Below are 12,175 nucleotides of genomic sequence, written 5' to 3'. Positions count from 1 at the left end.
ATATATTGGATATTATATACCATGTATTCTATATTATGCTGTACATTACAAATTATTATATATTTTACATATACAGAGAAAGCAACAAGACATCATGTTGGTATCATCAGGGACCCAAATTTTCAGTGTAAGACACAAATTACACATATAAAATCCAAGAAGATAACTAAAATCTCTGTATCCTAAATTGGAAATGGAAATATCAGTATGAATTCATGTTTATTTATTTTTTCCTACTAAAAATGTATTTCCTTACTTTACATGCTGGTGCAGGGAAAAGAGAATTAAAAAAAAAAAAAAAAGAGAGAGAGAAAATGTATTTCCTAGCTCCACCCACTGAGAGGCTTGGAAAGAATGACTAAGTTGCAATGAGCACCCTTTCTGTCCAGATTATGATCACTACATGCCATTTCCCACTAGAAACAACTACATTTTCTTAGCATATTCCAGTTTGGGATGGAAAATGTGAAAGATCAGCCTGAGATATTTTGTCACATCAAAAAGCAAAGCCATTATCAAAGACTGCTTGAGCAGGGTGGTAAGGACCCGGGAACACACCTGAAAAGACTGAAGACTCTCGGTGGACCAAGATGGAAGAATTTGCTCAACAAAAAGAATTATAACCACAATGGACTGAGATACATGATAATTCATGAAGATATTAAAAAAAATATTTACTGGTCATCCTTGGAGGACACCTGGGAACGAATTCACTATTTAGCAAATAGAATTAAAATGAAAGAGGCAAGCATCTATCCTTCTTTAATATAGATGGTACCCTGAGAGCATTTAACCTTTTTTCCTTTAAGGAGAGAAGGATAAATGCTCTCAGGGTACCATCTATATTATGAAAAAAGTTTCTATGAATTCTTACGATAGAATTCTGGCTAATGAAAGAAGACAGAATAACAAAAGTAGAGTAATAATTTTTTTTTAACTCCAAAGGAAATAAGGGATCTAGTCAATGATCATCATTGGCTACCATAACAATTAGGTGAAAAACTACAGTATATTGAAGGAATCTGGATAAATGCTGGCAGCACCTGATGCCACTAATCAATCTTCATATAATAAGAGAGATAGAAAAACATGATATGCTTGGTGGTGTGATGTAAAGGGAAGAATACCACACCACCTATCAGGTATTCTTGCTAAAAAAACAAAACAAACAAACAAACAAAAGCTGAATCTCACTGAGTCTGCAGATCTAACTATCAGTTTACATATATATAGCAGACAGAGGAACATGTTAAATAACACCATGTGAATTCAATCTGCAAAATCCAGAATGTGGAAATTCCTACAGAACTTGAAGAAACATTGAGATATAAACTATAAGGCAAAAAAAAAAAAAAAAAAAAAAAAGAATGGGGAGCCTGGTGCTGTGGCTCATGCCTGTAATCCTAGCACGTAGGAGGCCAAGGTGGGAGGCTCACTTGAAGCCAGGAGTTTGAGAGCAGCCTGGCCAGCATGGTGAGACTGCATCGATACAAAAAATCTCAAAATTAGCTGGGTATGGTGGTGTACAACTATAGTCCTAGCTACTCAAGAGGCTGTGGCAGCACTGCTTGAGCCCAAGAGTTTGAGTCTGCAGTGAGTTATGATCACATCACTGCACTCTAGCCTAAACAACAGTGAGACCTTGTGCTTTTTTAAAAAAGAAAAAAAATTAAAGAAAAAAAGTAAGAGTGTCAACCTAAAGATCATCAGAAACTTACTAGATAAAACAACCTAAGGTAATGTTGTTACCTTGTTTAGATACTAAATTGGGCAAACTATAGGAACTATATATAAAATGATATTTTCAAAGGGGTAATAATATAGAGGTGTTAAAAAATTCTTATTTTTAAGGGATGCAACTGAAATATTTATGAATGACATGATATAATGCCTAAGATTTGCTTCAAAATAATGGTGAGAAAGACAAAGCTGGGTTAGTAAATCTAAGAACCTATCAACTATGGTTGATGGTCATAAAGGCAAATGATGGTTATAACAGGGTTGTAGTATATAGTATATACTATAATAGAAATAGTGTAACTACTATTCTACTTCTGTGTAAGTATAAAAGCTTTGATAATAAAAAGTTTAAAAACAAAAATGAAAAGGCACTGATATGAACTCTCCACTGGAGGAAAAGATATGTTATCTTCAACAGTGAAAGCCAAAAGATGATGGAATAATTATCTTTGAAGTGCTGAAAGAAATTAACTGCTAGCCTCGAATTCTACATCTGAAATATTCTTCAATATTGAAGTTTTGAAATAAAATGAATTTCTTTTTCAGACAAAAAGAGAATTCAAAACCAGCAGACCCAGGTGTTTCTCAAGCAGGAAAAAAAAAATGACCACAGATGGAAAGTAAGATATGCATCATTTACTTTTCCTGGAAATGAATAGGATTCAGGCCTACACATGGAGTTATCCAAAGGCAACACAGGAAAGGGGGATTGCAGCAGGTGTGCCGGGCTGAGCCCAGTGGGAAGCCAGCTGGAAAAGGGGCATGCTAGGACACCATTACCAACCAGAGGAAAACACTTGCCCTGTCTTTTGAGGATGATTTGAAAGTGGGGAGCCAGCCCCAGGCTTGTGAGAGCCCAATGATATCAGATCAGTTCACTGAAAGACTGAACTGCTTAGGTAGTTTCACAGAGCCCAGAGAGAGGTCTTTCTGATTCTTGTGACAAAGCCACCATCTCACAGGTAACAGGTCGTCAAGCATGAGAGTAGGGCTGCAGAAGCACATTCTGAAGAGTCTCCTCAAATCCCCCAAGTCTTCCTGCTGGCCAGCAGCAGCTCCATAGGGAGCACCAGTGCCCAGAGGACGGCATGACCTTGGTGGTGTGACTGCACCTTCCATGTGACCACTACCTGCATGTCTCACTGTCTGGACCTGGCTCCCTGCAAATGGGACTGATGTGCATCTGGACAGTGAAGGTGCAGTGGGGCTGGAAAAACCTGTCAAGTATCAGCCCCACTGCCAAAGCCTGGAAAGATAAGATATGGGTATAGACTAGAACGTTCTACATGAAACTGTCAGCAATGAACATTTGTGAAGGATGAGCCATTCACTTCTCATCTTTCACTGTTTTCTATGATAAACATAATTTTCTTTGCATAAAAGGAACAAACTATAGTGAGTATAAAATCTGGCACCAAAAGATGTACCTGTTTTAACACTGAGCTCTAACGCAAATCTAATCAAAATCATAAAAAATCTATTTTTGCTGGATTTCATGAAATAATTTTAAATTACGTTTGGCAAAACAATAGGTTAAACTACAGAAGAAAAATCAGAAAATGAACAGTAAAGGAGACATGGGCTGCCAGATACACAGGGTCTCACTCTGTTGCCCAGGCTGGGGTACAGTGGCATGATCACAACTCACTGCAGCCTCAACCTCCCAGGCTCAAGCAATCCTCCTGCCTCACCCTCTAGAGTAGCTGGGATTACAGGGGCATACCACCACACTCAGCTAATTTTTATTTTTTTTTATTGTAGAGACAAGGTTTCACTATATTGTCCAGGCTGGTCTTGAACTCTTGGGCTCAAGCAATCTGCAAAGTGCTGGCATTATAAGCGTAAGCCACCGCACCTGGCCGATGCCAAATATCTAAAACACATCATAAAGAAATAGTCATTAAAACAATATGGTACTGACCCAAGAATAAAAAGGTGAGGAGGATGATTGATGATGATGGTGATGATTGTTATTTAGAGGCAGGGTATCACTTTGTCGCCCCAGCTTGAGTGCAGTGACATGATAATAGCTCACGGTAACTTTGAAATCCTGCCCTCGAGGGATCCTCCCACTTTGGATTCTCAAAGTGTTGAGATTACAGGCATGAGCCTCAGTACTTGGCCAAACGTGTTATTATTGAAGGAACAAATTGCCCAGAAATTACCCCAGCATTATGTTAAAACTTTAATTGAAAGAATCACTTTTAAACCATAAATAACTATTTAATAAGTGGTGCTATAATAACCAGTTGCAATTTTAAAAATCAACTTACAGATATTTAATACAAAGCATCAAATTCCAGATAAACCAAAAGTTTGATATAAAATAATAAAACCTAAAATTGGGTATCAAATTTGTAGAGGGAGGATGCTATTATGGAGAAGTCATTTAAAAAGATGGAAAGATATAAAGTAAATATTTGTATGTAAAATAATAAAAACAAATTTTAAAAAAACCTAACTAAATGAAAGGGGCAAACACTACCATAGAAAAAAATCTGTGGAAATATGAAATAGGTTAATATGAACACAGTATAACGATGTTAATAAAATTCTTAAGAAAAAACACTAAAACCAAATAGATTAATGAGCAAAGGATGAGAATAGTTTACAAAACAGAAACTACAGTCGGAAAGAAAATGGATGGGGGCTGTTTTGTCTTGCAAATAACTGAAGAAATGAAAATTTAGTAAAAATAAAACATTTTGCTATTACATTAACAATTTTTTTTTTTTTAAAGATAACATTGAATTCTGGCGAGAGTGTAATAAAATCAGTAAAATCCTTTTGGAAAGCAATTTGACAATGTGTATCGAGCCCCAGTAATCCGACTTCTGGGAATGTGTCCTAGGAAATAATCCAAAACATCGAAACCATATGCATGAAGACACTCACTACAATGTTATCTATAACACATACAACTTGAGAGCAACTTAAATGTAAAAACATGATAGAATGTGCTGACAGGTTAGGGTATACCCACTGGATAAACTCTTACGCAGCCAGTAAGAAAGTTGGCAATGAAAATTCTGGAGTAACATGGGAAAATGTTTGTGATAGAATGGCAAGTTTAAAAATGCAGTACACAGATGATATTACACTCTGATTACGAACGAGTAAAAGATGCATGTAAATAGATCTGCAGAAAACCAAACTGGGAAGAGTTGCAACCGTAATAGGATTACATGTCCTTTTCACTCCTTCATTTTTCAGGGAAGGTACAGGATGGTTTTATTCCTTCTATAACTGATGAACGTAATGCATTGAAAAGAAATTACTCAGTGTTCCTCTGGCCTGTGCGTTGGATCAGGCAGTGTGCCTTCTGGAGGCTTCGGTAACCTCCATGGTGGGAAATCAGGTCAAGACTGTGAAGGTGGGCCCAGCCCTATTCAAGGGTTTGCTCCAACCTCACTGGCTTCCTGGCTGTGCAGTCCAGGCCTCCTCTCCCAATTCTGACCTGCTACTTCCAACAATTGCCACCTGTACCAGACAAGGAACCCAGCAGTCCCATCCAAGAGTGAGAGTGTGGAAGCACAGCTAGGAGACAGAATTCATGGCTCATTATTCAAGGCAGCCAAGCAGAACTTTCAACTGGTGTTCAAGGCTTCCTTCCAGAGCAAAGCAGGAGGTGCAGCAGCTGGACACAGACCATGTAATGCTCCCTGTCGATGCCAAAAAGGCCCCAAAGAATGCCCCACTCTCCCAGCACATTCTAAACTCTCAGGACAGATAGCCCTGGCGAGGAGACCTTTCCCTGTGAGTTCTATGTTTCTTTGTTCTCCTATGGTGGGAGAAAAAGGGATGGAAACATAGCTGTAGAATCCACGTGTGACCCTGCTGCCCCTCTGACCGCTCCCCACTGTCACTCTGCAGTGATTGCCTTTCCTTCTTTATTTCTTAAAAAATAAAGGCTGCCACTAAGAAATGACAACTGGATGTCACTAAAGCAGAGCTTGCTCTCAGGTTTCAGGGAGATGATGGAAGAAACTGAGGGAGGAGAACATGCAGTCAACTGAATGCTTGTTACCGAACGAAGAGGCAAAGCAGGTAGAGCATGCAGAGCGCCTGGACAAGTGTGCATTAAACAGAGAGACAGGTGTGTGCTGTGGCTCTACCCTGGTGACCCCTTGTGGGTGTTCACTGGTCTTTTAAAATTAATCTTTTTTTTTTTTTTTTTTTGAGACGGAGTTTCGCTCTTGTTACCCAGGCTGGAGTGCAATGGCGTGATCTCGGCTCACTGCAACCTCCGCCTCCTGGGCTCTGGCAATTCTCCTGCCTCAGCCTCCTGAGTAGCTGGGATTACAGGCACGCGCCACCATGCCCAGCTAATTTTTTGTATTTTTAGTAGAGATGGGGTTTCACCATGTTGACCAGGATGGTCTCGATCTCTCGACCTCGTGATCTACCCGCCTCGGCCTCCCCAAAAATTAATCTTTTCAACAGAATTCTAACCACTATTCAGTCCTGCAGATCACCCTGATGGGCGGAAGTGTCAATGTGTCTGAGAACAATTCTGCTCCAAGCAGGCTGCCAGACTTCTAAAGCAATAGGAAATCCTGCCTGTGTCTCTCACGTGAGCCGCAGGCTGCCTGCCCACGTCATAGGACCTCAGAGATGCAAGTCGATGAGTCTGTGCCTTTGTCCTCCTTTGCACTCAGCACGTTTCCTCCCCAGGCCAATGGTTTGGCCTTTGAGACTTCCCCAACAAGGCTTCTTTCAGAGTGAGAGAATGGAGAGACAGAGAGAGAGAATGAACGCAAGAGCATGCCCTTACCCAAGCAACCAGCCAAGCTGAAAGCTGCAACTTCCTCTGTCTTCTAATCTAAGCTTGTCCAACCCACAACCAACAGGCCACATGGGACCCAAGACAGCTTTGAATGCAGCCCAACACAAATTTGTAAACTTTCTTAAAACATGAGATTAACTTTCTTAAAACATGAGATTTATGCAAAGATCTGTTTATTAGCTTATCAGTTATTGTTAGTATTAGTGTATTTATCGTGTGGCCCAAAACAATTCTTCCAACATGAAACCAAAAGATTGGACACCCCAAAACAATCCCAGTAGTGAAGCAACATCACTGACCTACAGGGAGGCCAGCATTCATTTTCATAATCCCTGCATTCCCATATCATGGGTGGTGCCAGGGAGCCGTACAGAGCTAAGTCAGCATCTACTCATCTGAATAGATATTTGCCCTGCTCCCTCCATTTCTCAAACCATCCCGGTAAAAAGGCACCCAGCTCTCGATGTGAGATCAGAGTCCATGGGCATGAATCAACCCTGCGTGTTTTCTGCTGACCCCTGACTTGCTCAAGCCCCTGCAGTCCCCTGCAGCGATGCCAGTGAGGCACAGGGTTCTGGGATGAGGAGGAACCCAGTCTCTAATATGTGGTGGGGGCTTCTTCGGAGACACAAAGTGTCTGTGCAGCACCTGTGACCCACTCCCAGAAACAACACTGATTCCTAGAACACAAGGCAAGACTTCCCTCCTGAAGCCTCCTGGAATGAAACGTCTGTCTGAGTTCTTCAAGAATGGTCCCATTCCAAATTCTCCCAGCAAAGGCTATCTTGGTGGGGCTCTCCTGTGTCACTGCCATGTCCTTATGCCTCCTAAACTCTGTATCATTTTCTCAACAAGCCACAAAACAACTTGAGCCTATTACGATTTGCTATGCCATGGCTCAATGAGCTAATCCTTCTTTCTTGCTAACTTTCTACCAATTATGACTTTGGCAATGCATTTCAGGAAAGCCACAGCTTTATGAGTTTGCTTCTTGGAGGATGTTAAACAAATCCATTTTTCAATTTAAAAATACAACTGCATGGGTGAGGCAAAGCCCCGGAGCCTCCACTTCCAGCCCTGTTGGAAACACAGAAGCAAAATCTCTCTCACAAACCAAACAAGGAAGCCAAGGCTGTGATTTAAAACAAATACTTGCTAAATGGAAATATATTAAATATGGCTTTACTGTAAATTCCAAAGGAGTAACTCGCTAAACTAAATAGTGTTGTTGATTTGCTAACTCAAGGAATAAAACATGGACCATGGGCTGAATTCGTACTATTTTAAAAATGGTAAAGTTGAAAATATTCTGATTTTCCTCAGCTTGGAGTAAAAAATGAAAAGGAAAAGAAAAGAAAGAGATCTGCAATTCTAAACCAGCATAGCTGTGGACAGCAGCAGGAAACCTTTCAGAACACGGTGAAGAATGATGGAATTTTGCATTTCCAGTGGAAGCCCTTAACTCGCCTCTCTACACGTAACTTGCCTCTCCGCAGCCACTGATTTCTGATCTATGCCCAGAATTCTTTAGTGCTGAAGTGCTTGGTGAGAGGCTAAGTGCTCGCAAGAACAATGAACAAATTGCCAACTTTGTCCCCAGCAGCTGTCAAGGATGAGTGAAATCCCTTCATTCTGGCCTCCAATTTTCCAAGTGCCTGAGAGCTCTCTCAATGCAAGGTGATGGGAATGGCTGAGCATGATGGTGTGTGAAATGCGTGGTATTTTTGTCTAAGTTAAAAAAAAAAAATTCTTAAAAAATGTTCACTACCAGGGCATGTTACTCAAAGAACAAAGGTTTCCCCTTTTTACAACATAAAAATATACGAAATAAAATTTTAAAAACACAAAAATGTCTTTAAAAAATGAATGCATTCTCAAAGCAGGACACGGTACAATGTTAAAGTCACTTGTCTTCAACTCTATTACGTGAAGATAATAGGAAAAAGCCACTGCTTTGAATGAATGAGACATGATGGAATAAAACAAATATTGCCTTTGCATGTGATAATCCTTTATAAATTACCAGGCTGTCCCATTCTTGCCGAGGGCACCAGCCTAAGGAATGGAACTGCCATCTTTTCCCAACAGAGCTGCTGCCCAGGAGAAGCACTGAGGTCTGAACACACCAGGCTGGGAGGGGCGTTTGCTCTGTGCTGATTTTCCAAAGGGCACTGTGAAAAGGTGAGGACAGGCCCTGCAGAGAACAGTAACATGTTTCTTTATTTGAATTTCAGCTCAATATTTATTCCCAAATATTTACTCAACTGGCAGAGGGTTGTAATTGGTATAGAAGTTCTACATCAAAACAATTGGGGGAAAGTGTTTGTCCAGGTGATTACCTTGTTGGATGATCTCATGCCTTTGTCTTTTCTCCTAATCACCCAAAAAAGGTCAAAGAAAATACAATGGAGGTAAAAAATAGTAATAACTGGAGATTTAACATACAGAACACGGGACTCTGGAGTCAAGCAAAGTTGGCTCTACTCTGACTTACTAACCATGTGACCTGGCATAGACTACTAAATTAATATTGCCTTCAGCTTTCTCACCTGAAAAATAAGGATCATATGACCTGCGCTCTTATGGCTATTGAGAGGATTTCTTAAAATGATACTTGTAAAGTATGGCCTGCACTAAAGATATGATAATATAGGAAGTGCTTTAATTTTTATTTTCATTATCTTTAACAATAATTTGTGAAAAATCCACCTACAAGTCTAATAATTTGGGGCATTTAAAGCTCTTTTAAAGCACCATGAATGCTATTTTATTGTGAAAAAGCCATGTGTGTGGATTCATAGGGGGAAATGCCACATTGAAAAATTATTAATTAACTATAAAGCAGGAACAACAGAATTTCTCAATTCACCAAATCAAACATTTCCGGAAAACCCAGACGTTTGTGGCACTGTGTATCTCTCAGGGGATGTGTCAGGCACATTAGGGGCTGGACATGATGCTGGCATTTCTGGGGGTGAAGACTTCAGGAGTCAGCCTGCGCAGGGGCTAATTTTTGCCCCCAACATCTTGTAAGCAACAGATCTAAACACTGTCACTCTGATCCCCCTACTTGTCATACAGAAGGAAGCTTTCTATTTGATAAACATTGCTGAGAGCATCTCATGGGTTTGCTAACAACGGTGATTACATCTTGCCAAGAAAGAACACATCTTTTTGAAGAAAAACAGTTAAGTTCCTGCCTCCTCCTCCTCTCTTTACCTCCCTGTGCCTGGCCAGCCTCACAGCCTGAGTGGTGCTTCCCCGGGTGATCAGGTGCTCTGGCTCAATAGCGTGGGCTTTGGGAAGAATATATGTCTTTCGAGTTAAATCAGCCTTCTTTGGTAACTTCCTGAATTCAGCTCTTTGCAACTCCCTAATGCTTGCTTAATTCTCCGTCGGATTGGATGAGAGAGGTTAGCTGGAAAAGGAAGAACAAAACTTTCTGGCATAATGAATTCTAGTTCTGCTTGCTTTATTCTTTTTCCCTCAGATCTTAATAAAACTTAGTCTCATTTTCTGAGGACCTGGGAGCTCACCAACCTGCTCTCTTTGCCAGGCAAATAATCAGTTAATGAGTTGAAGCTGTACTGTAGCTCATGCTAATGGTCTCTTTCCTGGGGAAGTTTCAGTCTCTCTTTGCTTTGCTTTTCTTCCTTTCCTTTCCTTCCTTTCTTTTTCCCTTCCTTCCCTCCTTCCCTCCTTCCTTCCTCCCTTCCTTCCTTCTCTTTCTCCCTCCCTGCCTCCTTCCCTTCCTTCCCTCCCTCCCTCCCTCCCTCCCTCCTTCCTTCTTTCCTTCCTTCCTTCCCTCCCTCCCTCCCTTCCTTCCTTCCTGAGATGGAGTCTCACTGTCACCAGGCTGCAGTACAGTGGCAAGATCTCAGCTCACTGCAACCTCCACCTCCTGGGTTCAAGCGATTCTCCTGCCTCAGCCTCTTAAGTAGTTGGGACTACAGGTGTCCGCCACCACGCCTGGGTAATTTTTTGTATTTTTGGTAGGAACGGGGTTTCACTGTGTTGGCCAGGATGGTCTCAATCTCTTGACTTCGTGATCCATCCACCTTGGCCTCCCAAAGTTCTGGGATTACAGGTGTGCACCACCATGCTCAGTACTTTCTTTTTAAAAGGTAACTTCAGGGACTCAAGGGACACCCATGTGCAAAACTGCTTGCACTGGACACTGGCCAATGAGACTCTACTTTTTTAGTTTAACAGAGTCTAAAAAAAAATCTGCCTAACAAAGGACACCACGGGGTTCCATTGAACAGCTCCCCCAGTGATGTGACCATGTAGTTTCTGCAGCTAAGAGGAGAGCATGTTCACGTGGATGAGTATGTGTACACAGCTGTGTGCGTGTTCCACACCTCCTTTATACCAAGTCAATCTGTTATTACAACTGCATTATTTAATGAAATATTATATAAAATGATAAAATAAGACTATGAAATGAAAGTTGACTTTTACATGAAACTGAATTCTAAAGATTTGAAAAGACTAAAAAGACGACTCACTTGAAAAAGTGCTGTCAGGTCATATGGGCGAGAGACAACTTAAAGAATCATTAAATCTAAAAAGCATTCAAATTGTTTTATCTATTTTCTTCTTATCTATTGTTTTATCTATCGTCTTATTTATTTATTTTGAGACCGAGTCTCGCTCTGTCACCCAGGCAGGAGTACAGTGGCACAATCTTGGCTCACTGCAATTTCCGCCTCCCAGGTTCAAGCGATTCTCCAGCTTCAGCCTCCTGAGTAGCTGGGATTACAGGTGTCTGCCACCAAGCCCGGCTAATATTTTTGTATTTTTTAGTAGAGACGGGGTTTTGCCATACTGGTCAGGCTGGTCTCCAACTCCTGACCTCGGCCTCCCAAAGTGTTGGGATTACAGGTGTGTGCCACCCTTTGTTTCTGGCTCACAGAAAACAAAGGGAAACACTCATCCATAGACCCAGGTTAAGTCAAATAAAAAACCAAACAGGAAAAAGCAACTTGACAAATACCCATGCTTTGTGAAATGGATGTACATTTATCTACTAGAGTCAAAATGAATTGTGCAAGGTATATATGTATTTTTTTAATGATCTACTACCTTATCAAAATTTTTTTATTAGCAACCAATCGTATTTATAATTGTATAGGATAAAATGCTTCTACATTTTTTAACAGAGAATATTTAAAAGTCAAAAGGCCATTGGAATCACTGGTTCTCTTAATAGTAACATTCTTTTCTGAAAGGGAAACTGAGCATGTACTAATTGAGCCCAGTTCTTCATATAGAGGCAGCTGAGATAGAAATCCCTTAGTCATGGCCACCCCAGCCAGCAATAACATTTCCAGCTGGACCAGAGAGTTGAAGCCCTTCCACGTGAACATGATGGGTAGCATGCATCTAGTCCATTAGCTTTTCCAGCTCTGTGCACATTGACCGGCTGCTCACTAGCACCAGGGTCATTCATCTCACATCTCTGAGGAACTAGGAAGGTAAAGTCAGCAAGAGGAAATGGCCCATGACATTTGCCATGTGATTTCTAAATTCCCGTCATGATTCTGCAAGAGAGGAATTAGAAAAACAGTGGCCTCATGGAGACCAAAGAATAACTGGGATAATATAGGAAAAATTTCATTTTCAAAATTTTTGCTGCATCCATGATTT

General features: G+C 40.8%; 1 protein-coding gene across 2 annotated transcripts in view; it reads right to left on the bottom strand.

The window, feature by feature from the left end:
• Positions 1-12,175, bottom strand: part of DOCK1 (dedicator of cytokinesis 1) — a 535,347-nt gene that overhangs the window by 165,059 nt on the left and 358,113 nt on the right. The window lies entirely within an intron of this gene.

The sequence above is a fragment of the Saimiri boliviensis genome, chromosome 12 (assembly GCF_048565385.1).
Source record: "Saimiri boliviensis isolate mSaiBol1 chromosome 12, mSaiBol1.pri, whole genome shotgun sequence".
NCBI classification, from domain to species: Eukaryota; Metazoa; Chordata; class Mammalia; order Primates; family Cebidae; genus Saimiri; species Saimiri boliviensis.
Note: the sequence above shows the minus strand (reverse complement) of the source record. Positions and strands in the feature narration are given on the sequence as shown.